Below are 27,013 nucleotides of genomic sequence, written 5' to 3'. Positions count from 1 at the left end.
ATGACAGGCTCCTCCCGCCGCTCCCCGCCGCTACTAGCTTCCTCCAATCGGAAGCCAAGCCACAACCCAGGATTACTTCAGATACTGAAGTACTCCTGGGTCGCGGCTATAGGCACAGAAGTCAGATGTGCCCCTAGTATTTAGGTAGCAGGGGCACAAGCGGACAGAGCATAGAGGAGATGTTACTCACTGGTTCTCAGCATTCCACCACTGAATCTTCTCTTCAGCCACACTTCCAGCCCCCTTTCTATGTCTATAGCATCACTCATAATGTGACCCTTAGGTCACATGATGAGAGACGCCAGTGTAGCCATGGAGACAGGTTGCTGGTGGGGCGAATGAAGAGAGATCCCAATGGTGGAATAGCGAGAGCTGGTGACTATCTTCTCCTGTATGGTCCACACTCTTGTGACTCTGCATAGGGAAGAGGGAGTTACAGGAGGGGGGCATTTGGAGGGGGAAGTGAGCTGCCTCACCACTATTAGGCATCTGTAGGCTCAAGCCTATATGGTAAATCCTTCCCTCATGTAGAAGAGATAACCAGTGTTGAGGTCACAGTCCAAGATCATAGCTGGCAGACAACTTGCAGGATCAAGGCCACAGGCCAAAGTAATGGCAGGCAGATAACAAACGCCTCCTCTTGTGCCAACATCCACACATGCATATGCAAATCATAGCCAAGCAATGAGACATGCATGTGACCGCAACCATCGGCACAAAAGTACAGATTATGTTGCATGCGTATGCTGATGGACTGTAGCATGATGGTGGAAATGGTTTGGTGGACCAAGCTGTTGTAAGAATGTATCCAATCACTTTAGACTATTCCATAATAAGGATCCCAGTGGGATGAAATTTATGGGCATAGAAGCCCACATAAAAAGATGGCGAGGATCGAGCCGGGTAAGGGATATCTCACAGGCTGAAGGAAGATGGATTTTTCACCTCAAAACACTGACCCCAGGAGGTCTTAATGTGGAATTTGACCTAAACTGTTATATCACAAATGATCTTTGAACTAGCAATTAGAGATCAGAGTGAGGAAAAGGGAACACGTTTCATTGAATGAAAAGGAATGGAGAGGGTTGATATTTTGGGTCTGAGATAAAAAGGATAAACAAGAGGAAGGTAGGATAAGCGTAATAAAGTAAATGAAGAATCAAATGTGCTGGCAGTTTTGGTACCATTAGGATCAAGGAAGTGGGGTCCCTTAATTTTGATTCATTGTGGGGACTGATAGGGGCATAAGAAGGACCCAGGGATAAATATAAATATTACTAATAGAGCAAAGGTATGGTAACCAGACCTCCCCCCCCCCCCCTCCCTGTAAAGGGAAACCTGGATCCCTTCCCAGCTTCCGAGCCGGGAACTATGTAAACAGGGGTCAGCAATGAGGCACATATATTTAAAGGGAACTGGGTGTGTTGAGAATCCTATATCACATTTACACCCAATAATAAGGGTAGATTCATTCACTAGAAGGTTTATGGGGATGCTGTAGGGTAGAGGTAGGTCCAATAAGGGTACAGGGTATAAGTATAAACAGAGGAAGGGGCCTCTAGTGGTTTACAGGATTGTCCCCCTGTGAGTGGGTCCATGTGGACCATTATGTAAACAGGGGCCAACAGGAAATGCACGACAATGTATGAAATGTAAATATAAACATTGACACAATGTATCCAGTGAATGGATGACCAATTACTACCCAGCAGTATTTCCATATTATCACAATTCTATGTGGTGGATGGCTGGATCTGCAAACAAATTAAGTGTGAAGGTTATTGAACTTTTATAGAGTGATAGTTAGGGAAATGACTGTTCACAGTAAGGGTGGTGTAATGCACTTTCCAGGGATATATAAGTATATTGGTACAATAATGAGTAAGTCCAGGAGATGGCGCCAGAATGGTACGGAATTATAAAAGGCAACTAAGGGCTATGGAAATATTGGAAGTACTAATGGAAATAGCCACTAGATGGCACTAAACTGAGGACCAGCCATCTTTTGCATAGAATGTATGGGTTCTCCATATCCGGGTGACGACCAATCAGGTCGCGGGGATAGGGGGACCCAACGCGCATGGGTGGCAAAAGGGACGCACAACAAGCGTCAAGATGGCCGCATCGGGCGTGCGTACCACCAACCCGGAAAAGCTTGCTATAAAAGACGTCAGCCCCCCCCCCCCTGTGACGTCAGCCTCTGATGAGTCCGCACGGACGAAACGCGTAAGGCGGAGCCAGGAGCGTCTGACGTCACAAGGAGCAGGCAACTACATCGCCGGGGAAATTCAATATTGGCAGAAACGCGGATGCGCCATAGCGGGAACGGGACGCCGGCACCGCAGATAGGGCAATACCGATGGGCTAGTAAGCCCGATACGCCTGAAATCCATCTGAATTACATGAGTGCGCACTGAGCACAGGGATTTGATGTTTTAACAAAAGATTTTATGCTATGTTTGTCTTTTATATATTTTTTTATGAGGATTGTATTAAAATCTATGGAAGTGGAATACGAAATCGCTAACTGGCTGGTTTTTGCTTGAGACCCTGCTGGCATTTAGGGTGGCGTACATCCGGTGAGCTTGTACTCTATAGGGGAGCTGTGGATAGTTTATGCACTTGCAGTGGAGCACGGGTGAACGCACTTTATAGCACTGGGAGTGTGTGTGGTGATATATAACAACAAAAAAATCCGACAGTAATGCACTATGTTCAGATTTTAATTCTGCAGGTAAAAAGGAAATAGAAGAGGAGCGCTGTCATACAAAATATCTTTAATGTTGTAAGTATGAACAGGTGCTCAGTGAAGAATGGAAACGTCTTACTAGCTCTCCTTCTGGTGATTTCTCTGCCTATCTCTATAACATACCTCCCAACTGTCCCTTTTTTTAGAGGAACAGTCCCACTTTTGGAACCCAATCCCTCTTTCTTCCTCATTTGTCCCGCTTTCAGGACTGATGCAAAGATCTATAATTTTATATATAGTTTTATTATCTGATTGGAGGCCATTTGGAGGCGGCCTGGTGATGCGCTGATCCACCTTTTGCGCAATTTTCAATTTTACTTGGTGGCGTACCCAGGCTATGCATATACATAGGTTAGGATTTAGTTAGTGTTAGGTCCCCTCCCAAAGGGGGATGACCTCTCCGCAGTGGGAGGGACGAGTACTTAACAAGTTGCATGCAAGCTGTTACAGGAAACCAACATCCTCCAGTAGTAGACAGGTCATGTGTATGCTAGGTGTGTATTTTATCCCACAAGTGGGGCTTGCACTCTCTTGCAGGTAGGCACTTATCTGTTTTTAAGTAGCGCTGCTCATTTCCTTGCCATGTACTAATTATATATTTAGTTTATAGAATATTTGTATTTTTCTACTGAACAAATGTATTTAATTGACTCTAAACTTTATTCTCGTCTTTTAAATTGATGTACAGTATTTTTTATTTTCAAATGCTAATATAAAGGAAAAGTAGCAATGATAAAAAGGACCAGTGTAGTTTGAATTGTAAAATGATATCTGTTGCTTATTAATTTTTTATGGTATGCCTGAGTAGGGGTGTAGTGGGGGTGTGACTAAGGACTAAGGACCAGTAGATGCAGCGACATCCTCGTTGCCTGGCAACGCAAGAGGGAGTTTGACATGCAGGCCCGCAGAAACGCCAGACACACCTGGAGGACCGCCCGCCCATTCGCCGCAAAGCCTTGGAGGCCCCCGAACTGGCGCTGGAGCCAAGTGGCGGTAAGATCATGACATTAGTGGAGCGAGGTGGAGGTGACACCTTCTTTGTTATCTCAAAATTTTGGGAGGTATATTAAAGCTTTAGTAAACAACAGATACTCTAAGGAGAGCAAAGGCTCTGGTCGTATAGAGCCATCCCATTCCTCCTACAGTTCCAGCGCTGGATCCCCCATTAGCAGTTTCCAACTAATGGATCGGAGACTGCTCACTTCCGCCACTGAGGGAGGCTTTGGCAATCTTCAGGAGCCCAAGTGCTCCCAACAATGGCTGCTCCCTACTGCACCTGTGTGAGCACACATTCTCACACACTTGTGCAGTACGGAGTGGCCGTCTTCGGGAGCACTTGGGCTCCCAACGATTGTCAAGGCCTCCCTCAGCGGGGGGATCCAGCACTGGAACTCGGGGATCGTAGGAGGATTAGGAAGGCTCTATAGGACCCAGAGACTTCCCTCTCCTTAGGTACGTTTTTGTTTTTTTATTATTGACACTTCAGACTCTCTTTAACCACTTCACCACTGAGGGGTTTTACCCCCTGACCACCAGAGCAATTTTCACCTTTCAGCGCTCCTTCCATTCATTCGTCTATAACTTTATTAATACTTATCACAATGAAATGAACTATATCTTGTTTTTTTTGCCACCAATTAGGCTTTCTTTAGGTGGGACATTATGCCAAGAATTATTTTATTCTAAATGTGTTTTAATGGGGAAATAGGAAAAAATGTGGGAAAAAATTATTATTTTTCAGTTTTCGGCCATTATAGTTTTTAAATAAAGCATGCTACTGTAATTAAAACCCATGAAATGTATTAACCCATTTGTCCCGGTTATAAAACCATTTAAATTATGTCCCTATCACAATGTTTTATTTGGAAATAAAGGTGCATTTTTTTCAGTTTTGCATCCATCCCTAATTACAAGCCCGCAGTTTATAAAGTAACAGTGTTATACCCTCTTGACATAAATATTTAAAAAGTTCAGTCCCTAAGGTAACTATTTATGTTTTTTTTTTTATTGTATTTTTTTTTTTTAATTACAAAAAAAAAAATAATAATTGGGGAGTGTGGGAGGTAATGAGTTAATTTATTGTGTAAATGTAATGTTTGTATATGTAAAATGCTTTTAGGGTGTAGTTTACTATTTGGCCACAAGATGGCCACAGAGTGTTTGTTTACATGCGACCTGTAAGCGTCCGGAAGGACGCTTACAGGAAGCAGTAGGAGGCTGGGAGACGCACAATGATCTCGCTGTTTCTGAAAGAAGCAGCAGATCATTGCGGGGGCTAGATCAACGAACGGGAATGGATTTTCCCGTTCATTGATCTCCGGGCAAGCGGGCGGCGGCGTGCACGAGCGGCGGGTGCGCGCGCACGAGCGGCGGGAGCGGGGACAGCGGCGGTAGCGCGGAAGGTACGGATTTCTCCGTCCCTGGTTTTTCAGGAGGGAAAAAAGGGGCGGAGAAATTCGTACCGCTGGGGGTAAAGTGGTTAATGATATTCTGACCTATTTTCAGCTTAGCAGTGTATTAGGCCCAATTCAACCTGGCAGAACATCTATAGATCTTATCACATTGGTCTGTTAGAACAGATCTGTTCCACACGATTCGGTGAATGGACCGCAAATGTGGTTCTGCAGCAATTTTTCCAGACTGCTAACCCAGCGCAGCAGAACTGGAGATGAAGCACCGCATTGGGGGCAATGAGAAAACTGAACATTTCATCACACTAGTGAAGAAACGGACCGTTCTATACAGCAAAATCCACTTTGAGGATGGGGTCTGGGGGGGATATGGGGAAATGGAACAGAAGCCGCTGAACAGCAACAGAGTGAAAGCAGATCCAATCGACTGGTAATCAGATCCGTTTTCATGGATCCGTTTGCCACTAAATGCCAGTGTAAACCGGGCCTTACTCTGTATACTGAGCACAGATCTGCAGCAACAATTCCCACACAGGTGACCTCATTCATGAATGCAGAGTGAGAAGAATCATAAGGCATCACAGTATACACAGTCCAGAGTGAGCATCACAGTATACACAGTCCAGAGTGAGCATACTGCAAGAAAGAGGTCTTATCTCTGTACACAATTACAGTCTTCTCCAGACACAAGATGTCAGAGCTGCCAACCCCATTTCCTCTGTTTTGCTAATAACAACATTTCAGGTATCTGTGTACATAGCCCTTCATTTATATTGCCCCCTGTTAAAGTGTTTTAAAGGGTGCCTGAAGTCAGAAAATAGAGAAGTTATATACTAATCTCAGTAGAGGAAAGCCTCTGGATGGTCTAGAGTAGGGCTTTTCAACCTGTGGTATGCGCACTACTGGTGGTTCTTTGCTGTTAGCTAGGTGGTTTGTCTGCCACTTTATTGCCCACTCTGCATACACAAACTTCTGGCTCTTGTTCGCTCCTCACTGTGCTGCCCTGCGGAATACTTCAGACCTCAGATCAGTGGTGAAGGGACAGCCAGGAAAACAGTGCACAGTAATGCTATGTATACTTCAAATACAGGAAGTGACCTCACTCCTCACTTCCTGTATTGGAAGTATACGCGCCTTACCTGTGCACCATCTGTCTCTTCACTGCGGTCAGGTTACCACCGATTCGAGATTTGAACTATTCCGCAGGGCAGCACAGCGAGGAGCGAGCTAGGGGGAGCTGAACTTTGTGGCGGATCACTGCCCAGCTCACTGGTGGTGGTGGTGGGGAGAGGCTACCAGTATTGAAGCATGGGGAGAGGAGGACCTGGAAAGGCTACCTATATTGGCAATCTATCTACAGATCTGTAGGCTAGAAATCTAATTTTGAAAATGTTCCCCCATGCCTCTTGCTTTTCCCCTCCCATATGCCCCCTTTTCTTAACCCTCCTGGCGGTATGAAAAATTCCGCCAGGAGGCAGCGCAGCAATTTTTTTTTAAAATCATGTAGCGAGCCCAGGGCCCGCTACATGATAGCCGCTGCTCAGCGGCATCCCCCCGCCCGCTTCGATCGCCTTCGGCGATCTCCGATTAGGAAATCCCGTTCAAAGAATGGGATTTCCTGGAGGGCTTCCCCCGTCGCCATGGCGATTGGGCGGGATGACGTCACCGACGTCAGCAATGTCGTGACGTCATTGGGAGTCCCGATCCACCCCTCGGCGCTGCCTGGCACTGATTGGCCAGGCAGCGCACGGGGTCTGGGGGGGGGGGGCGCGCGCGCTGCAACGGATAGCGGCGATCGGGCGCGGGGCGGCGGTGATCAGTGTGCTGGCGCAGCTAGCAAAGTGCTAGCTGCGTCCAGCAGAAAAAAAATTATGTAAATCGGCCCAGCAGGGCCTGAGCGGCACCCTCCGGCGGCTTACCCCGTGTCACACACGGGGTTACCGCTAAGGAGGTTAAAGTGTATCTGTAAGAAAGTGTAGGCGCTTATCTTGGGAGGGGGATGCCTCTGTATCCTACAGATGATTTCCCCTTCCTCATCAGAGGAAGATCTCTTTGTCGGGGCTTGTTGGCGCTGTAGCAGCTCTCTGCTCTACTGCGCAGGCGTTCTGATGGTACTTGAACATTTTCAAGCGATAAAAGTGGTACCATTAGTGAAATGGTTGAAAAGCCCTGGTATAGAGGCTTCCACAATTTCCTAAGCTCAGAGGCATAACTACAGGGGAGCAGCCCCTGTAACTGCAGGGGGTTCCAGAGCTGTAAGGGGAGCCCAACTACTACTTCCCTACCTTTAAGTTCATCCTTCAGATTAGGTATTTTTATGGCTACGCTTGCTATGGGTGTGAGGATGGAAGATGGGCCCCCAGGCTGTGAGGCTCATTAGGGGTAGGCAAGGGTAAGGGTGTGAACATTGGGGGGGGTATAAAAGTGTTATCGGCGAGCCCCGTGATTTGTAGTTACGCCACTGCCTAAGACCCTCCATTCCTGCATTGGCACCCTTTTTACAACATTTGACATTGATGTAAAATATTGCTTGCGGCTGCCTACCTCTCCATGTATGAGAATGACCGCTCTGCGCAAAGTACGGCCCATGCTTGCACAGTAGCACATTTTTATTCTCTATGCACGAGCGACTCCATGCTACTGCGCAGGTGCAAAGTCTATTGGCGCCAGTGCAGTGCAGCTGCACTTATACACAAATAGGGAGCGCGGACGCGGAGATGGAGGGTCCCGGCCGGCAGCGGAGGGATCATGGAGGATTGGAGAAGCCTTTGGATTATCCAGAGGTTTCTCTCTACTGAGGTAAGTATCAAAATGTTCAACTTTTGCTTTTTTTCTCACATATTTACTTTAAGGCCTCGTTCACATCTAAAATCGTAATCGCAAACGCAAGCATTTTGCAATTTTGTGCAGCGGTTTTTTTTCTCCTCCCGGCGCTCCACTGTGCACTGCATTCTTGGTAAAATTGCTTTTCTAAGCGCTTTTCCATAGCGGTTTGGTCATTCACGCCCTGACGTCAGTCAGGAAGTGAACTCTTTGACCCGGAAAAGAATAAATTCAATGGATTTATTCTGAAAAACGCAAACGCACTCGACAAATAAATCGGTTTTGTGAGTGTTTATCGCTCTTCCTATACCTTCCATTATAGTAAAAATGCCCCCAAAATGCTACAGGAACCGCTTTGAGGACCGCAAAGCGGACGCAACGTGCTGATATCAACCTTCTCATAGAGATTCATTGCACAAGTGTTTGGCGGGCGATTTTGAAAATTGCCTGCGCTGGAAAAAAAGGGCAAAAACACCCTTAGTGTGAACGAGCCCTCAAGGGACATTGTTGTCTGTAGTTCAAAAAAAATGAAAAAAAAAATCACTCACTTTTTTTTTTTTAAAACCTAAGAATCTCAGCAACCATCAGAGACCACCAAAAGACTGCTCTAGTAGTGGAAAGAAAAAGGAGGTAAAATTCATTTGGGTGGTGAATTGTAGAAAATGGCCTGGTCACTAGGGGGGTATAAAGCTCTGGTCCTCAAGCGGTTAAAGGATAACTGAAGTGAATGGGATATGGAGGCTGCCATATTTATTTCCTTTTAAACAATTCACATTGCCTGGTTGTCCTGCTGATCATTTAGCCATAGACCATATGGCCGCGTCACATTAAATTTTGTGGCCGGCAGCTATCAGATTCTGCTACCGGCCGTTGGCAAATCAGAAGGCAAGGGAGGAGAGAGGCGGTGCAGCTGAAGAGACGGAAGCCGTGACGTCATAGCTGGGGGCGGCGCCAGGCACAATGCATGCATGCTGCCCGCTGCCCCCTTCGTCCGCCGGAACGTTCACCCATCTGCACTCCAGCCAGCCGGCAGCCGTGGCTAAAGGAGGGGAAACCAGTACGAGCCCCAGACACCAGTGCTGGAACTGGAGGGAGGTAAGTGGCCCTGAAGGCACCTAACTATGCTACACCTGGCCTACTATACAGAAGGCCCCTACACCTAGCTATCTATACCTGGCTACCTATACAGAAGGCCCCTACACCTAGCTATCTATACCTGGCTACCTATACAGAAGGCCCTTATTTTAGCTATCTATACCTGGCTAGCTATACAGAAGCCCCCTACACCTAGCTATCTATACTGAAGGCAGCTAACTATGTTATACCTGGCTACCTATACAGAAGGCCCCTACACCTAGCTATACTGAAGGCACCTAACTATGCTATACCTGGCCTACTATACAGAAGGCCCCTACACCTAGCTATCTATACTTAGCTACTTATACTGAAGGCCCCTACACGTAGCTATCCATACCTGGCTACCTATACTGAAGGCCCCTACACCTAACTATCTATACTGAAGGCACCTATACCTAACTATACTATACCTGGCTACCTATACTGAAGGCCCCTATATCTAACTATCTATACTGAAGGCACCTTTACCTAGCTACCTAAATGTTGGTAGATCTCCAGGACTTGGCAAATTTTAAAGTAGCTCGCGAGCTGAAAAAGTGTGGCCATACATGGTACAATTTTTTATTAATTTTTTCTGATCGATTATTCCTTTTGGTCAAATCCTTTTAAAAATGATTTTGAGGTACCATACACAAACGTTTGATTTTTCAGAAAATCCGAGAAAAACAATTGAATAGGAAGAAAAAGTTGGTTTATCTAATAGTATTTTCTTATACAACCTTCCATACAATATACAATTTTACAAACAATCAGCAAAATTTTTACAACATGTCCGATCATATTTTTATTTGACAGTTAGTGTGCACTAGTGACTTCTCCTCTGCTGTCTGACTGTCACTCGGCACGTGGCACTTGGCATGGCACTTGGCACGTGGAAAGTGCAAAGTGGCAAGTGCAAAGTGGCAAGTGCCAGGTGCCAAATGCGAAGTGCCAAATGCAAAGTGCCAAGTGCAAAGTGCCAAATGCAAAGTGTCAAGTGCAAAGTGCCAAATGCAAAGTGCCAAGTGCCAAATGCAAAGTGCCAAGTGCAAAGTGCCAAGTGCAAAGTGCCAAATGCAAAGTGCAAAGTGCCAAGTGCAAAGTGCAAGGTGCCAAGTGCAAAGTGGCAAGTGCAAAGTGGCAAGTGCCAGGTGCCAAATGCGAAGTGCCAAGTGCAAAGTGCCAAATGCAAAGTGCCAAGTGCAAGGTGCCAAGTGCAAAGTGCCAAGTGCAAAGTGCCAAGTGCAAAGTGCCACGTGCCACTGCCAAGTGCAACCTCCGGCATTCTCCTGGCAGAAGTTACACTTGATGCTGCTGCATTGCCCTGCTCCTGCTGCCTTTGCTGCTCCCACCGCCAGGCCACTGCTGCTGTGCTGATACTACCTATATTTAACCCAAAACACAATTGCTGAGTAATTTTTTGGAGGTGTCTGGGCTGAAAACTGTCATGTCCCAGATGTGCGGTTGGACTTTGGACACAATGTGGGCTGCACGACCGCTGTCTGGAACCTAGTCCTGATGTAAATTGACAGACATTTTTTTTTTGGGTGTGGGGGGGGGATTTTAAGTCTCCACATAATCAATTAGTGTTTCCCTTTAAAAAAACATAATGCTACATGCCTCATTTACCCTAAAAAACGTTTTAAAAGCAATTTAAAGGCCTCTTACGTTTTTCTATCCGGATATCCGAAGCCACCCGGATATCCCGGATAATGCATTCGGATATCCTCATGTACGCGGATATCTGAACGTTCGGATTCGGATATCCGATCTGGATCCGGATATCTGGGTATCCGGATCCGTATCAATTCGGATTTTGAGAAGGGGTATCCGGGCATCCCTGAAAAATGATCTGATTTTACGGCAATTCGATAAAAACGATCGGATCTGCCGAAAAAGCTTTTTTTCATTCGACTGAAAAATCCGATCAGATTTCCCGTTTTCTTCAATGTTTATCGATCCGGAATGCCAGATATTTTTCTTTAATCTCTCTAAAGGTGGCCACACACGATACAATAAAATGATCCGATTTTACAGTAATTCGATAAAAACGATCGTATCTCTCGAAAAAATCGAAAGCTTTTTTTTCATTCGACTGAAAAATCAGATCGGATTTCCCGTTTTTTTCGATTTAAATCGATCCGGAATGCCAGATATTTCTCTTTAATTTCTACTAAAGATTGTATGGTATGTGTTAGATTGCCAATTTATTATTATACACATACTAGCAATTTTCTCAGAGTTTTCAATCATTTTTATCATAATTGAGGAAAAAATTGAACATAGGTGTGTGGTACATTGGTCATATTTTTGAAATGTTACAATCAGTCAGAAAAATTGATTGCAATTCTTAAATTGAACAGATATTTAAAAAATTGTATGGTGTGTGGCCACCTTAAAGATTGTATGGTGTGTGTATGGTGTGTGTAAGGGGCCTTTCACATGGGCAGTTGATGTGTGTGCTCACCGAGCAGTTGCCAGGCAGCAGCAAGCAGTTTCCAGGCAGTAGCAAGCAGTTGTGAGAGGTCGACGGGCATTTGACTGCTTATCAACTGCCCGTGTGAAAGGGCCCTTAGATTGTCAATTTATTAATATACACACCCTAGCAATTTTGTCAGAGTTTCCAGTCATTTTTATCATAATTGGGGAAAAACTGAACATATGTGTGTGGTACATTGGTCATATTTTTGATATGTTACAATCAGTCAGAAAAATTGATTGCAACTCTTAAATTGAACAGATATTTAAAAAATTGTATGTTGTATGTTGTGTGGCCACCTTTAGACTGAGGAGTACCCGGTCCCGGTATCTTCGGCCAGTTGGGGCCAGTCGTGCATGCGCAGTGCCGCTGAGCGTGTCCCCCCCCCCCCCCCCCCCCCCGTCTCGCTCCAGTGGCCAGGAGATTTCTGTGCAGTAGTACTGCAAAGGCGCAGAAAGCTGTGTCAGTGTGGTTGGTATGTGAGCCTTGGTTTTATTGACAACAGCGCTGTTGCTCTTTTAGCTCCGTTGTTTGATGTATTACTGGTCTCGTTTTCATGTATAGCCAATAAAGATTTTCTAATTTGCATACACCGGTGTGTCCTCAGGAACCTCTTGTTTTCATATTTTGCAATCACAATATGGTTCAGGACCTCTTTCTAATACGGAAAGGTGATGCATGATTATATTATTTATGTTCCCCCTGCTCTTCCCATTTCCCTTTTCCTCGTCACACAGTGCGCAGAAAGCTCCCTGCGACGGGCGCTCGGTGGGCTTGGTGCGCACGGCATGCGCAGTAAGCCCCGACTGGCCAAGATACCGGGAGCCCTTACGGAGGATACAGAAGCCGGAGGATGGCGCAGAGGGAGCGATCAGGCCAGAGGGGTTGGAGGAAGCCCCAGGTATGTATGATTTTTTTTTTCTTTTCATCTCAGGTTAAAGTGAGGAGTTTTGTACCAACTCCACAGCCCTGGTTAATAGAAATAATTATGGCAGCCTCCATATCCCTCTCACTTCAGGTGTTCTTAACTGCTTCCCATCCGCCTAACGCAGGATGGCGACAGGACGGCGTCTCTCTCATGCCTCCTGGACGCCTAATGGCGTCATCTCACGAGGCACGAGATTTGACCGGAGCTCACGCTTGCACGAGCGCGTTCTCCCGTCACTTTGCACAGGGAACCATATCGATCAGCTTGCCAACCAGCGGGTTCACAATCTAAACCCTACCATAGGCATATATATGTATAGTGTAGTGTATGTATCTAGTCTAGGGCCAATTTAGGGGGAAGCCAAATAACTTATCTGTATGTTTTTTTTTTTTTACAAAATTTCAGTCTTTTTTTTATCAATTAAAAAAAAAACTAACAATAGAAGCAGCAATCAAATAGAACCAAAATAAAGCTCTATTTGTGAGAAGAAAATGAGGTAAATTAATTTGGGTGCTAAGTTGTATGACCAAGCAATAAAACATTAAAGTTGTGAAGTGCCGAATTGTAAAAAATGGCTAGGTCACTAGGGGGGTATAAACCTCTGGGGCTCAAGAGGTTAAAATAAATAATAAAATAAATAAAAACATTTTTAAAAGAAATCTTCTCACACCAGCAGGTGGCGAGGCAGTCACACTTGATCTATAGTTGTGTTTGTATCATGTACCCCAGCAGGTGGCAATGCAGTCATACTTGGAGACGTCGAACGCAACGAGCATGCGTTGAATCAGCTGAGCTGGGAGCGCGCACGTCGATATCCGCTAGGTAACGGGAGCGCGCTGGACGTTCTGTGTGCGGATTAGAGATGGGAAGTTCGGATCTTTTCAATGATCCGGATGATTCGAATCGGATCATTGAAGAGATCCGGATCTTTGATCCGAATCTCGGATCATTTTACTACCGGATGCATTCGGGGGTGAAATGAACAGCAGGACAGGTCTGTGGATAGGAGAAGGGGAGGGGGGTGGACACACAGAGAAGGGGAGAAGATGGACAGAGGGCAGGGAGTGGACAGAGAAGGGAGGAGGGACGAGCAGAGAGCAGAAATGTTTGTTTGCACACAATACCCACATGCTGCAATCATATGCTTTACATATATTTCACCTATATGTTCATCTGTACACTTTGAAAGAAAAGGTCGCACAGTGAAAGAAAGCATTCCCAGAAGATAAGTGCAGCTGTTTAGTGCTGAGTGCAGGAGGATTATATTGCCTTTCAATCACAGTGTCTGCAAAGTTACTGAGCTGAGCCAAAAGCTTCCAATGTGGTCACTGTGCAGCACTACGGAACAGCCAGCCTATAATGAGCAGCACATTGCAGCCAGTATGTGTGCTCTACACATATCTGGCAGTGGCACCCATGTCCCCTCTCTCTCATCTACCTGTCCCTGGCTCCCATGCAACAGAGCGACCCATCTCTGCTCTGCTTCCAAGACCCCGCTGCCCGCTGAGAGGGGGCGTGTCACTCCTGGCCCCGCCCCTTTTGCGATCCGAATCACTCATTTTGATGATTCGGATGATCGACTCATAAAATAGATTCGGATCAAAGATCCGAATCGTTCATGATCCGGACAACACTAGTGCGGATCTGAGTTTACCGGAGACCCTGGAACAGAGTACGTCACGTGATCAGGGAGCCTGGGAGGCAGTGAGTTGAGATGTGGTGGGTTACAGTGAGTGGCGGAGGGGAGGTGTGTGCTGAGGGGTTGCAGTGAGCGGAGCAGTGGTATGGGGATGAGGTACAGTCCTTGGGAAGGGGGATGGGGGGAGCAGTGAATAGAGATGTGTGTAAAGTGTATGGTAGTGAGGTACAGTTAATAGGGAAGGCATATTGGGGTGCAGTGAATTAAGGGGGGTGGGTATGTTGATGGAGTGCAATAAGTGGAGGGGGGGATGGGTATGTTGATGGGGTGCAGTAAGTGGAGGAGGAGAGGTGTGGAGGGTGGGTATGTTGTTGGGGTGCATTAAGTGGAGGGGTGGGGTACAGTGACTGGAGGGGGAAAGGTGAGTTGATGGGGTGCACTGTGTGTGTATGGGGGGGGGGGGTATGTTGAAGAGGGACAGTGAGTGGAAGGGGATGGTTATGTTGATGGGGTGCGGTGAGTGGCGGGGATGGTTATGTTGATGGGGTGCAGTGAGTGGCGGGGATGGTTATGTTAATGGGGTGCAATGAGTGGCGGGGGATGGTTATGTTGATGGGGTGCAGTGAGGGGGGTATGTTGATGTACAGTAAGTGGATGATGGTGGGGTATTTTGATCAATGCAATGAGTGGAGAGGGAGAGTTGGGGTATTTTGATCAATGCAATGAGTGGAGAGGGAGAGTTATGTGGAGGGGGGTGGAGTATGTTGATGATGTGGAGGAGAGAGGTGTGTTGATGGGATGCAGTGTGTGGACGGGGGTGGAGTATGTTGATGGGGTACAGTGAGTGGATGGGCTTAGGGTATTTTGATGGGTAACAGAGTGGGTATGTTTTGATGGTACAGTGAGTGGAGGGATTTGTTGACTGAGTACAGTGAGAGGAGCGAAAGTGAGTATGGTGATCGGGGGTACAGTGAGAGAAGGGTGGATGAAGGATGTTAATGGGTAACTGTGTGTGTGTGTGTGTGTGGGGGGGGGGCGTTGGGTTACAGTAAGTGGAGTGGGAACAGTGATGGTCATGGGGTAGAGAGTGGTGCTGAGATGTAGCACTGTGGTACCATGGCGATGGGATACAATGTTTGGAGAGGGTTAAGGATATGGCAGTTGGGTACAGTGAGGGGAGAGCAAGAGGTATATAGTGATGGAGTACAGAAAGAAGAGAGGCTGTGGTGGTGGGGTACAGTATGTGAAAAGTTTGGTGATTGGGTACAGGGAGTTAGGAGGAGGGAGAGATGGGTACAGTGAATAGGGAGGGTAATGGGGGACAGTGAGTTGGGGTGTAGAGGGTGCTTGAGGTGGAGTACAGTGAGTGGTAAGAGGGAGGAGTACAGTGATTGGGTATAGTAAGTGGCGGGAGTGGGGTATAATGGTATAATAAGTGGTGGGGAATGGTGAAGGGGGGAAGGAGGGTGATGATGTATCAATCAAGCTTGTTTGATTGGTCCAGTTCCAAGCTGCTTACAATTTGAATGAAACTGAGAAAAACTACCACCTCATTGACCATGTCTAGGTACAGCGAGTGGAGAGGCATAGTGATGGGAGACAGCAAGCGGAGAAATGTTTTTGTGATAGGGTACAATGAGTGGGTGGGAGGAGCATGGTGTATGGGGTACAGTAAGTTGAGCGAGAGCATGGTGATGTATTTCATTGTGTTAAAGGACAACTGAAGTGACAGGGATTTGGAGACTGCCATATTTATTTTCTTTCAAGCAATACCAGTTTCCTGGCTATGCTGATGACCCTCTGTCCCTAATACTTTTATCCATAGACCCTGATCAAGCATGCTTGTTTTTGTTATTTAGACACCACTGCAGCCAAATAGATCAGTAGGGCTGCCAGGTAACTGGTATTGTTTAAGAGGAAATAAATATGGCAGCCCCCATATCCATTTGGCTTCAGTTGTCCTTTGGGTGAAATGCAATACAAATTATTTTTATCCCATGTTGATTAATCCATCTCCTCAGTGGATTCGCAGTATTTCATTTATTCTTTACAAACGTACCCCTTGAAAAAGATGTATACAAAGCAGTGGACTGGGAAATTGCCATTCAGTGAATGCTGGTGATGAGGTATGGTAATGAGGTTCAGTGAGTGGAACGGGTAATGGGGTGGGTTGCAGTTGGTTGGGACAGGTAGCATGAAGGGATATGGTGATTGTATAGAGTGTGGGACCTTGGTAATCTATAACTCTATATGTTTATTTCTAGGAAGATGAAGCAGAGTGTGAAACTGCTGTTAGTACTTCCTCCAGACAGGTGAGTAAACACTCAATGTACTGTCTTCCATTCTGTTCTCACACAGCAATCATACAGATCCCTCTTCTCTCTGTATCATGTGGGTGATAGCTGTGTGTCCAGTTCAGGAATGTATTCTCCTTCCTCTCTATACCTCATGTTGGGTGATGGCTGCATATCCTGCACAGAGAGTTGTTATACCGTTTCCTTTACTCTCTACCTTGTATAGGTAACTAGCTGAAGACCCAGCATTGCTGGGGTAGGTATTTGGACCTTGACACACAGTTACTCAATGACCAAGTTTGTGAGCTTTGGGGTCCTTGGCATCAATAATGTAAGAATAATAACAGTTTACATTTTCTTATTGGAATCAAGCAAACAAATCTGATTGGCTGTTTGTGGCTCAGCCTCCTTTTCTGAATTTGAACCTCAGTCATCCAATGACCGACGGTAGCAGGTTTGAGGCCTTTGCCGTTAACTGTGGAAGAATGGCAGCAATTTTAGTATTCCCCTTGAAAATCAATAGGTGAATTTTGATTGCCTGTTGTAGGCTCCACCCACTTTCCTGAAAATTAATCCCAGTCAACCGTGGCACGTTTTAGAACCCTTCAATTAACAGTGTAAGAATGGCAACAGATTACATCTTCCCATGTAAAATGAATGGCTGTAAATTGATTGGCTGTTTTATGCTCCGCCCACTTATCCTGAATTTTTAACCCCAGTCACCAAGAGACCAACTGTGCCAAGTTTGGGGACTCTGGCTTTATTCATTGACATGAATAGGTGAAATCTGGTTGGCAGGTATGCAGGGGAAGGGGGATGAGAAGACCCACAGACCAGATCTTCCCAAGTAGTAAGGGATCTGTATACAAGGTCTTGTTGAAATCGGTCAAGGCGTTTTCGAGTGATCACACACGCATAAACACACACACAAGTCCAATTTTTTATCTATAGATGACGGTGTGATCGCACAGCTTCCTCCTCTCTATGGTATGGATGATGGCTATCTGTGATCACACAGCTGCCTGCTGTGTGATTAGCCCGTGCAAGAGTATGACCCGTGTCGTATAGTATGGGTATAAGAGTAGTGTTCCAAATATCACAATGACATACCGTATTTTGCACAAAAATTATATAAGTAAGGTGCATGTGCAATACATATGGCAAACATACATATGTATAATGTGGACAAGTGACTCCAATGCAATGACAGTGCAAAATACCTGTGAAGACCATACAAACCCAACGATGAATAGGGCTGGAGGGGAGGAGTCCGTGCAGTATGTGTTTAATGCATAGCGTGGCCCTATAGACCACTTCGTCAGAAGTATCCGTCCTGGTGGCCCCCAGTATTTCCCATAATGCAACAAGGTTCACAGACAGCAAACTGTCAGGACCATGGCCATGATATCACACTGTGGAAGGGGTTTCACCACAATATCAGCCACACAGGCCCCTGCCGGCAGCCGGTTTTTCTCTTCTTCCTGTTTCCCTGCATGACGCATAATTGCGTGTCCTACACAGATCGGGTGGTCAGAGAGGAGCCTGCTGCCAGCGGGGTCACATCGCATCGAGCGAGCAGATGAGTTAATTACACACCACACCACTGCACTCCAGCTCTGCAGGGGGCACAGGAGGGGGGGGCCATGAAGAGAGAGAGAGGGAGGATGGTGTTGGCCCTCCTCCCCACAGTGGCACATATACCTACTACCTATATTAGGGCACCTATATCTGGCTACCTATACTAGGGCACAGATTCCTGGATAACTATATTGGCTGCACCTATATCTGGCTACCTGTACTGCCGGCACCTATTCCAGGCTACCTATAATGGCTGCACCTTTATCTCGCTGGCTGCACCTTTATCTCGCTACCTGCACTGGCAGCACCTATTCCAGGACAGGAAAAGTGGGATACCAATACATATCTTTTATCGTTGGATTCAGCAGAATCAGGGATTTTACAAACAGTAACAAATTCTTTTTTAAAGAAAAAAAAACACAACAGAAAAATATCTTTTTTTTATTTCACTTTTTTTTTTTTTACTTATTTCATTTAAAAATTTTATCTCCAGAAAAAGTACAAAATTTTGCTTGTTTTCAAGCCCAATTCATTATGGAAAAAACAATATATAATATGTCCTATTTCATGTAGGAAGGAAACCTAATGAATGCAAAATGCCTAAAAACTGCTTGGCAGTAGATGTTCGCGTTTAGGACAAATCGCCTGGCAGGGAAAGGGTTAAAGACACGTGCAGGTACTTTAGCAGCAGTGTCCATATAGCAGTATAGCACACAATGACAGACTCATGTTATCAAACTTCTGAAGTTGCCTACTGGTAGCATTTTCATTGATTAGGAGCAGTAAGCTTTGCGCACAGCTTATTTTTCATTCAGGATTATTTATTTAACTAGCGGACCTGCGGCGTAGCATACACCGCATAAGAGGGTAGCGGGCAGGGGGTAGCCAGCGGGGTATGGGGCACAGCGGCGGGCAGGGGGGTGCGTTCCACTGTCGTCACTTAGTGGAATGCCGCCCACTGTATTGTAAGTGGACGGCATTGCAGGAAGTGACAGTGGAACGCACGCTGGAACACGGGAAGAGGTGAGTCATCCCCGCCCACTGCCTCTTACTAATAGCGGCGGTGGCTGATGAACTTAAGTTAGAAGGGGAGTGCAGATGGGGGAACCAGGTAAGAAGGGGGGGGGGGGTTCCGACCCCCCCCCCCCCCCCCCCTTCCCGCTGCTGTGCCCAATACCCCCTTCCTGCCCGCTAACACCTCCAGCTCGGCGGCAAGTCTAGGACTGCCCCTGGGGGCAGGGCACTACTTCTTCTTCTTGCTTGGACCAGCCCCTTTTTCTTGCTTGGACCGGCCTTGGGGGCAGGGCGCTACTTCTTCTTGCTTGAAGGTTGAGGCACGTCCTGGTGTAAAGACCATTTACCAAAGAAAGGGGCTGCTGCAAGGTCTGTTGTTGGGTTGTGCCCAGTGCTTGAAGTTTAGTGGCCTTTGGATGGCAGAAACTTAATTTTGGGTGTCCTCATATGACTTGTTACATGAGCAGATTCCTGCCTGTGTCTGGCTGATCATCTACAGAGATGTCCCTTGTATACCGAGAACCTGTCATCGTGTGTTGCCTGGCAGGATTAGACTGTGACCCTGTTTTATGGAAGAGACTTATGGAGGAGACATGAACCTTAAAGAGGCACTTAAGTGAGGAAAAAAAATTGAGTTTTACTCACCTGGGGCTTACCTCAGCCCCCTGCAGCTGTCCGATGCCCACGACGAGTCGCTCTGATGCTCCGGGTCCCGCTGGCGGCCACTTCCGGTTTCGCCGTCAGGACCCGTCAGGCTGGGGCACGCGGCTGATTCTACGTGTTCCCAGCCTAAATAGCACCCCTATGCGGCCATATGTCCGCATAGGGGTGCTATTTAGGCTGGGAACACGTAGAATCAGCCGCGTGCCCCAGCCTGACGGGTCCTGACGGCGAAACCGGAAGTGGCCGCCAGCGGGACCCGGAGCATCAGAGCGACTCGTCGTGGGCATCGGACAGCTGCAGGGGGCTGAGGTAAGCCCCAGGTGAGTAAAACTCAATTTTTTTTCCTCACTTAAGGTTCACTTTAACTAGAATTTTTCTCTTAGTTTTAAAATAGAGCCTGGAAAAGATTGAAAATCTCTGGTCTCTTACCTTCTGTGGGCATTTTGTAAAGATTTTGTTAAAGGACATCCAAGGTGAAAAATAAATGAGATAAACAATTGTATTTATCTTCCTTCTAAAAACGATTTTTTAAGGTATCCCACAGTTTTATTTTTAAATCTACATTTTTGAGTTTTTACTGTTTCATGGCATCTTCTCAATGACATACTCATTGATTTATGCCAGAGCTAAAATCTGTGAACTATTGACCCTTTTTATCTCTTTCTTCAACTTAGAAGCCATTTACTGCCAGGAAAGTGCTATATGGCTGCAATTTCTTATCAGTGAGGGTTACGCTATAGTCCGACCCGGACAGAAATTGTAACTTGCCTACCTGATTTATAACTCTTTCAGGCAGAGAAAGAAAAAGGAACACAGCCTAGTTATTTGTGTGCTTGGCACTGTTCTTACACATGTCTCTCATTATGTCACATGTCACCTCGGGTGTCCTTTAAAACATGAATTACAGAATACTGCATAGTAACAAATTGTATTGGCTGGATAGTGTACTGGTTAAAGGGAACCTTAACTGGCGGCGAGTTTCAATTACCTGGGGCTTCCACCGGCTCCCTATAGAGGATCTGTTTGTCCCGGGGTGGGCACAGAACATCTGCAGGGGGCTGGTGGAAGCCCCAGGTAAGTGAAACTTTTTTTTTTTCGCCCCCAGTTAGGTTCCCTTTAAAGTAAACCCTAGTTAAGAGTGACATGGAGGCTGTCATATTGGTTTCCTTTTAAACAATACCAGTTGCCTGGCAGCCCTGCTGATCTATTTGGCTGCTTTAGTGTCTGTATCACACCAGAAACAAGCATGCAGCCAATCTTGTCAGTTCTGACAATAATGTCAGAAACGCCTGATCTGCTGCATGCTTGTTCAGGGCCTATGGCTAAATGTATTAGAGGCAGAGGATCAGCAGGATAGCCAGGCAACTGGTATTGCTTAAAAGGAAAAAAATATGGCAGCCTCCATATCACGCTCACCTCGGGTTCACTTTAAGGGCCCTGCCTCTGACACAGGAGACCAGGGTTTGAATCTCCACTCTTCCTGTGCAGTAAGCCAGCACCATTCAGTAAGGAATCCTGGGGCAAGACTCACTAAAACTGCTGCTCCCTATTGAGCATGCCCTAGTAGCTGCTGCTCTGGCCCTTTGTGTCCACCAGGAAAGAGGCGCAATATAAATGTGCCGTGTCTTGTTGGATCAATCGGTAATATCAGACCGAATTTGCAGATGTGGCACCATCCGGTGCTCAGCAGTTTCAGACTAGATCTGGTAAAAGTGATTGCCTCCCATCAGGTGTGCAGCAGTATCATAGTGGGTCTGCAGAGGTGTGATTGGCTCACATCAGGTATACAGCAGTACCATAGTGGGGTCTGCAGAGGTGTGATTGGCTCACATCAGGTATACAGCAGTACCATAGTGGGTCTGCAGAGGTGTGATTGGCTCACATCAGGTATACAGCAGTACCATAGTGAGTCTGCAGAGGTGTGATTGGCTCACATCAGGTATACAGCAGTACCATAGTGAGTCTGCAGAGGTGTGATTGGCTCACATCAGGTATACAGCAGAGCCATAGTGGGTCTGCAGAGGTGTGATTGGCTCACATCAGGTGTACAGCAGTACTATAGTGGGTCTGCAGAGGTGTGATTGGCTCACATCAGGTATACAGCAGTACCATAGTGGGTCTGCAGAGGTGTGATTGGCTCACATCAGGTGTACAGCAGTACCATAGAGGGTCTGCAGAGGTGTGATTGGCTTACATCAGGTATACAGCAGTACCATAGTGGGTCTGCAGAGGTGTGATTGGCTCACATCAGGTGTACAGCAGTACCATAGAGGGTCTGCAGAGGTGTGATTGGCTTACATCAGGTATACAGCAGTACCATAGTGGGTCTGCAGAGGTGTGATTGCCTCCCATCAGGTGTACAGCAGTGTCTGGCTGGATCTGCAGAGCTGTGATTGGCTCACATCAGGTGTACAGCGGCATCTGGCTGGATCTGCGGAGGTCTGATTGGCTCACATCAGGTGTACAGCAGAGTCTGGCTGGATAGGCAGAGGGCTGATTGGTCCACATCAGGTGTACAGCTGCATCTAGCTGGATCTACAGATGTGTGATTGGCTCATATCAGGTGTACAGCAGCGTCTGGCTAGATCTGCAGAGGTGTTATTTGCTCACATCACGTGTATAGCAGCATCTGACTGGATCTGCTGAGGTGTGATTGGCTCACATCACGTGTATAACAGCATCTGGCTGGATAGGCAGAGGTCTGATTGGCTCACATCAGGTGTACAGCAGCGTCTTACTGGATCTGCAAGGTTGTGATTGGCTCTTAGCAGGTGTACAGTAGTGTTAGACTGGATCTGCAGGGTGTGATTTGGTCTCATGGGGTATACATTAGTGTCAGGCTGGTTCTGGAGAGGTGTGATTGGCTCCCAACAAGTGTACAGTGGTGTCAGGCTGGATCTGGAGAGGTGTGATTGGCTCCCATCAAATGTACGGTGGTGTCAGGCTGCTTCTCTAGAGGTGTGATTTGCTCCCATCAGATATACAGTGGTGTCGGGCTGAATCTAGAGAGGTATGATCGGCTCCCATTTACTATACAGTGGTGTCAGGCTGGATCTTGGGAGGTGTGATTGGCTCTACCATACAGTGGTGTCGTGTCAAGCTGGATGATGGATGTGCAGATTCAGCAATCTGACATTAATCGTTAACTTAACAAACCCATTAAGCCTGAACTGCAGCGGCTCTGTGAATAATGATTTTCCTGGCCAGCAGCTTTCCTGGAATCGACATAACAGCCGCTGGCAGCTCATGCTTCAGCCACTGCTGTTCCTAAAATAGGAAGTGTGCGGATTCTTGCCAGCGCTGCCCCTGCAGGAAGGGGGTTGTCTGGGAAGCTGGCTGATGGGTTGCATTGTGTGTGTTGGGGTGAGACCTGTTCCTGCGATCGCAGCCTGTGCTGCAGAAAGGAAATAGCTCTGTCTGCCCCAGGCAATGTTCCACATATTCACATGGTAATGATTATAGCGAGCTTGCAGCAGCTTCTGTCCTCAACACCCCTTGCTTTGTACACCTCCAGCCTCCAGTTTACTACTGACACTTTACAAGATCATAACAGCCAGTGTGCAACCTGACACCCCCTCACTGTCATCACCACTGCAGTTACAGTACTACAGCTTTAGTGACCACTGTATAACATGTCACTTCTCATTGTCTACTACAGCACCAGAAGTGTGTATGCAGCCTGTCCCCCTGCAATGTGACTATTACCAGCAGCTTGTATGCAGCCTGTCACCCCTCACTGTGACTACTACCTGCAGCTTGTATGCAGCCTGTCACCACTCACTGTGACTACTACCAGCAGTGTGTATGCAGCCTGTCACCCCTCACTGTGACTACTACCTGCAGCTTGTATGCAGCCTGTCACCCCTCACTGTGACTACTACCTGCAGCTTGTATGCAGCCTGTCACCACTCACTGTGACTACTACCAGCAGTGTGTATGCAGCCTGTCATCCCTCACTGTGACTACTACCTGCAGCTTGTATGCAGCCTGTCACCCCTCACTGTGACTACTACCATCAGCTTGTATGCAGCTTGTCACCCCTCACTGCACCTACTACCAGCAGCTTGTATGCAGCCTGTCACCCCTCACTGTGACTGCTTCCAGCAGCTTGTATGAAGCCTGTCACCACTCACTGCACCTACTACCTGCAGCTTGTATGCAGCCTGTCACCCCTCGCTGTGACTACTACCAGCAACTTGTATGCAGCCTGTCACCCCTCACTGTGACTGCTTCCAGCAGCTTGTATGAAGCCTGTCACCACTCACTGCACCTACTACCTGCAGCTTGTATGCAGCCTGTCACCCCTCGCTGTGACTACTACCAGCAACTTGTATGCAGCCTGTCACCCCTCACTGTGACTACTACCAGCAGCTTGTATGCAGCCTGTCACCCCTCACTGTGACTACTACCAGCAGCTTGTATGCAGCCTGCCACCCCTCACTGTGACTACTACCTGCAGCTTGTATGCAGCCTGTCACCCTTCAATGTGATTACTACCAGCAGCTGGTATGCAGCCTGTCACCCGTCACTTGTGATTACTACACCTCCAGCAGCAAGTGTACACTCTGACTCTACAGCAGCTAGTGTGATGCCTGACACCCCTCTGTGTGACTTTTACACCCCCAGCTGGTAGTGTGTAGCTTTACATCACACTGTGAGACCCCACCTGTCAGTATGCAGCCTGATGCCCTCATTCGACCCCTACACCTCTGGCAGCCACTGTGCAATCTAGCATCTAGATTCCGGTCAATCGCTACCAAAACCTCTAGACACAGGAACAGCTTTTTTCCTCAAGCGGTAGCCATACTAAATGCAGAACCCTGCTAGAGCTGCCAGGACTTGAAAGTAATCAGCACAGAACTGTGAATGAACAATTCTCACATTGCTTACTGCCACTATACTTATAATGTCCTTGACTTGTAATATACACACTGTCTGTCCTTGTATTGTTTTTGTTTGTGTTTGTTAAGCAACCGCCAAGACAAATTCCTTGTAGGTGCAAACTTACTTGGCGAAATAAAATTGATTCTGATACCATGCTTTAACTCCTCCAACACCATTGTTCTACATGACACGCCTCAGTGTTACTACTATACTTCTAAAAGCCAGAGTGGAGCGCCCCCCTCTCCTCTCAATGTGACTGTTACACCTCTAACCCCACTTTACAGCCTGACTCAGACCCCAGAATCTAGTATGCCGCCTGACACTCCTTACTGCAAATGACTCCTTACTGCAAATGGCTAGAGTGCAGCCTGACTCGCCTTACTGTGAGTTTCTCACCTGTGTGCAGCCGGACACCTCTATTTCTGACTTTTCAACCCCTGGATGTCACAATGCATCCTGAAAGGCCTTGCTGTAACCTCTACACCTTTATCAGCCAGTGTGCACCATGAAACTCCTCCAGCAGCTAGTGAGCAGCCTGTCACCCCTCAGTATGGCTCCTACACCAAGTCACACCTCTTGCTGTAACTCCCTCTCTCCCCCAGCAGCCATTGTACAGTCTACCACCCCCTATTACTCAGCCAGCCTCACCACATACTGCATGGCTCCCCCACGGTCTCCTCTGCTCCACTAGTTGTCCTGCTTTGATCTAGGCTGATGCAGGAAGTGATTGTAGTGTGCAGAATGTGAAGAATTCTCTGTACTGAGTGTTTATCGACTGTGGAAACTTCAGAAGGTACACTGTGTATTCTCTGCTGCTGAGCCTTGCTCTGGTGTTCTCCTGTGTAACCATGTTATTCTTCCAGACTTCCTGTCTTCCTGTCAGGATTGGCTCATGCTGATTAGAGATGATTAATGAGAGGCTAACATTTTGGCTTGTGTTCAAATTGAATGCAGTTTGGTTTGTTAAATCTGCAAGAAGTGCATTTGATTGGTCCAGTTCCAAGCTGCTTCTCATTGACTATCTTGTCTGCTGAGGCCTTCACCAGTGTGCTACAGAGTTATACTTCCCCACTTCCTGTCTGGTTTGGCTCATTTGGCTGAGGCCTGCAATCCTGTCCTTGTATGTACCCGTTCCCTGCTTTCTTGTGGGACATTTTTAGTTCTGAGCACAAGCCCTGCACTGGCTGCGGCTGCCAGGAAGCGTGCTTGAAAATGTTTTGGCCGTGTCAGAAAACCATAACTGTCTACAGAGTGATATGTGAAGCAATATTAAATAGCAAAATGACAGATTATTAACCATTTTGTTGCTAGGAAACCCACAATGCATCTCTATGTAGGATGGATTATTAACTCCTGTGACTTTGGTAGGTCGTGTCACATGACTTCTTTAGGTGTATTATTAACCCATCTGACACCTGGAGACTTGCACACACCTCCTCCAGAAGAATGGAGAAGACATGTAGGCCAGACACTGGACCTCACCCTGGTCTATCTTTGGGCTTGTCTCCCCTCGTCAGTTTTTCTGTGGCTTTTCTACATAGGAAAACTGCAACCAATGTTAATCGATGGTCTAGTTTACACTTGAATGCCTTTTTCACATGCAGAAAAACAATTAGCAGCAATGCAAAACTGTCAGACAAGTCATGCAGAAAAATTGATAAGTGGAGACAGGCCCTTAGTCAGCTTAAAGTGAATGTTTACCGGATTAAAAAAGAAAAAGTCAGATACTCACCTAAGGAGAGGGAAGGCTCGGTCCTAATGAGCCTTCCCCCTCCTCCCCTGGTGCCCGGTCCCGCGCAGGATCCCCCGTGGCAGTATTCGACCAGTTCGGTCAAATACTGCCACTTCCACATGCCTTCGGGAGCTTTCGGAAGCCTTCGGGAGCACTCGGGCTCCCGATGACGCGGCCGCTCCATACTACGCATGCGCGAGCGCCCTCTATGACGCACTCGCGCGTACGTAGTATGGAGTGGCCTGTCTTCGGAAGCCCGAGTGCTCCCGAAGACCTCCGAAGTTCCTACGGCGGCGGACGCGAACATGGGGACCCAGCGCAGCACCGAGGGCACCTGGAGAGGAGAGGGAAGGCTAATTAGGACCGGGCCTTCCCTCTCCTTAGGTGAGTATCTGACTTTTTCTTTTTTTAATCCGGTACCCATTGGCTTTAAAGCAGACCTGTCTCTGGAAACTGAATTTACCTCAGATCATTAGAGGGCATGTGCTCATGTGTGCAAGATAGTACTGCCTACAGCCCTCCCAAATTCATGCTGGAAGATGAAATTTAGCCCCACTCACCAGGACTGTGGAGGCAGTACAAAAATCATCCGACTCCTCAGTTTATGAAACCTCCGACTCCAGGTACCCCAAATTGCTTCCACTCCTTAGTCTAATAATTACCAATGCTGTGGAGTTGGTACAAAAAATCATCTGACTCGAAC

At 47.0% G+C, this 27,013-nt stretch overlaps 1 protein-coding gene across 3 annotated transcripts in view; it reads left to right on the top strand.

Moving 5' to 3' along the window:
* Window positions 1-14,115: 14,115 nt before the first annotated feature.
* PIK3C2A (phosphatidylinositol-4-phosphate 3-kinase catalytic subunit type 2 alpha) overlaps window positions 14,116-27,013 on the top strand; it is a 125,276-nt gene continuing 112,378 nt past the window's right edge. Inside the window, exons 1-2 of one of the 3 annotated variants that reach the window (XM_068261075.1) lie at window positions 14,116-14,178; window positions 16,410-16,457. The gene's annotated coding sequence lies outside the window, so the exon portion shown is untranslated. Of the gene's footprint in view, window positions 14,226-16,409; window positions 16,458-27,013 lie in introns of all 3 variants that reach the window. The other 2 variants (XM_068261076.1, XM_068261077.1) reach the window with 2 other exon arrangements.

This window comes from Hyperolius riggenbachi, chromosome 11 (genome assembly GCF_040937935.1).
Source record: "Hyperolius riggenbachi isolate aHypRig1 chromosome 11, aHypRig1.pri, whole genome shotgun sequence".
Taxonomy (NCBI): Eukaryota; Metazoa; Chordata; class Amphibia; order Anura; family Hyperoliidae; genus Hyperolius; species Hyperolius riggenbachi.
This window is presented reverse-complemented; position numbering and strand designations above follow the sequence as displayed.